The sequence below is a fragment of the Chiloscyllium plagiosum genome, unplaced genomic scaffold, assembly GCF_004010195.1.
Source record: "Chiloscyllium plagiosum isolate BGI_BamShark_2017 unplaced genomic scaffold, ASM401019v2 scaf_79694, whole genome shotgun sequence".
In the NCBI taxonomy this organism is placed as follows: Eukaryota; Metazoa; Chordata; class Chondrichthyes; order Orectolobiformes; family Hemiscylliidae; genus Chiloscyllium; species Chiloscyllium plagiosum.
In genome coordinates, this window is record NW_025196627.1 from 3,452 (window position 1) to 4,883 (window position 1,432).

The window sequence follows — 1,432 nt, forward strand, 5'->3', positions numbered from 1 at the left end:
GAGTGCAGTGTGGGCCTCAGGCCAATGCCCTGTGTGAAACTATTTGTCCTGATGCAGCAAGTTATCCTGAGCCCACTGCTGCTGAACTCCAGCCCTCCATTACTGTCGAGGCAGTAACATTCTTCCTTTACCAATCTTATGCAGAGCTTCGATCATCTCAGGTTTGGAAAACAAATTACTGATTGGAGATTGTGAAGAGGACAGACAAGTTATTGAAACAGAGAATGTAATATTCCACATTCGAGATATAGAGGGGGGGGCGTTCCCAGGTCTCCAGTTCCCTAATGCAGATACGGTGAGTGTTTGTGGAAATCCTCTCAATGCAGCCTCCCTCAGTACTGCCCCCTCATTTTTTGTGCTCACGTCCTAAAGTGGGACAAAAGGCCAAAAGTTTGAAACTTCTTCAGCATGTTACTCTTGAAGGGAAGAGGGAAATGGCATTGCAGATTCTTGTCAGTAAACCAAATGTATTATTTCTATTGAATGTAAAACCCAGGAGAATATCTCTGTCTTTGACCCAGCGATTAGGATCAGTCTGCCACCAACTCTCCTGGACAACATCAACATTACAACGAAAACGATACGGAGTAAAGTAATATTATTCAGGGATGCAAGACTGTTCCAGGTAATTAATCACTTTCAAAAGTTACTAAAATAATAGACCTTTCTCCCTGTTGCTTATTGAGCATTTTATCGGGGGCGAGAGTTTTTGTTCTTGTTGAGCATTATTTAAACCGTTGTTGAACTCTTGCTGAGGTAAATTGATGCTTTGAGCAGATATTTCTTTGTGTGTTTGATAAGTACATCATCCTGAATGTGAGAGTTTCCAAGGCCATACCGAGTAACATGAGCAGAGGACACCAGGGTGGGGGAGGAATGGAATAAAAATGACCATCTTTGGTTAAAAACCTAATCATCAAATATTTGTGCTTCAGGCTAACATCAGTCACTTTGTTGTACATCACTACACAAAAACAAGTGACCAGTGTGTTAGTGTGACAGTAAACACTGTGTGGTACAGTGGTAGTGTCCCTACCTCGAAGCCAAAAAACCTGGTTTCAAGTTCCACCTGTTCCAGAGGTTTGTAATAACATCTCAGAAGAAAGCACCGAAATGTTACCTTTCTGATGGACAACAGCAAGGGACAGATTCAAGCTTTAGGTTTCCTTCAGGTTCAACAATAACAGATTCCATTTAAATAGCAATCTGCCAAGATGCTGCTCAGTGGTGTGATCCGCCAAGCACGATCCAGTGTATCCTCTCAGGTACGTGACAGCCCTCCAAGCATGATCCAGGGTATCCTCTCAGGTACGTAACAGCCCTCCAAGTATGATCCAGGGTATCCTCTCAGGTACGTAACAGCCCTCCAAGCATGATCCAGGGTATCCTCTCAGGTACATGACAGCCCTCCAAGCATGATCCAGGGTATCCT

At 43.6% G+C, this 1,432-nt stretch overlaps 1 long non-coding RNA gene across 1 annotated transcript in view; it reads left to right on the top strand.

The window, feature by feature from the left end:
* LOC122545891 overlaps positions 1-627 on the top strand; it is a 3,093-nt gene extending 2,466 nt beyond the window's left edge. The window contains exon 2 of the long non-coding RNA XR_006310623.1: positions 497-627. This is a non-coding gene — a long non-coding RNA (uncharacterized LOC122545891). The remainder of the gene's footprint in view (positions 1-496) is intronic.
* Positions 628-1,432: the final 805 nt, after the last annotated feature.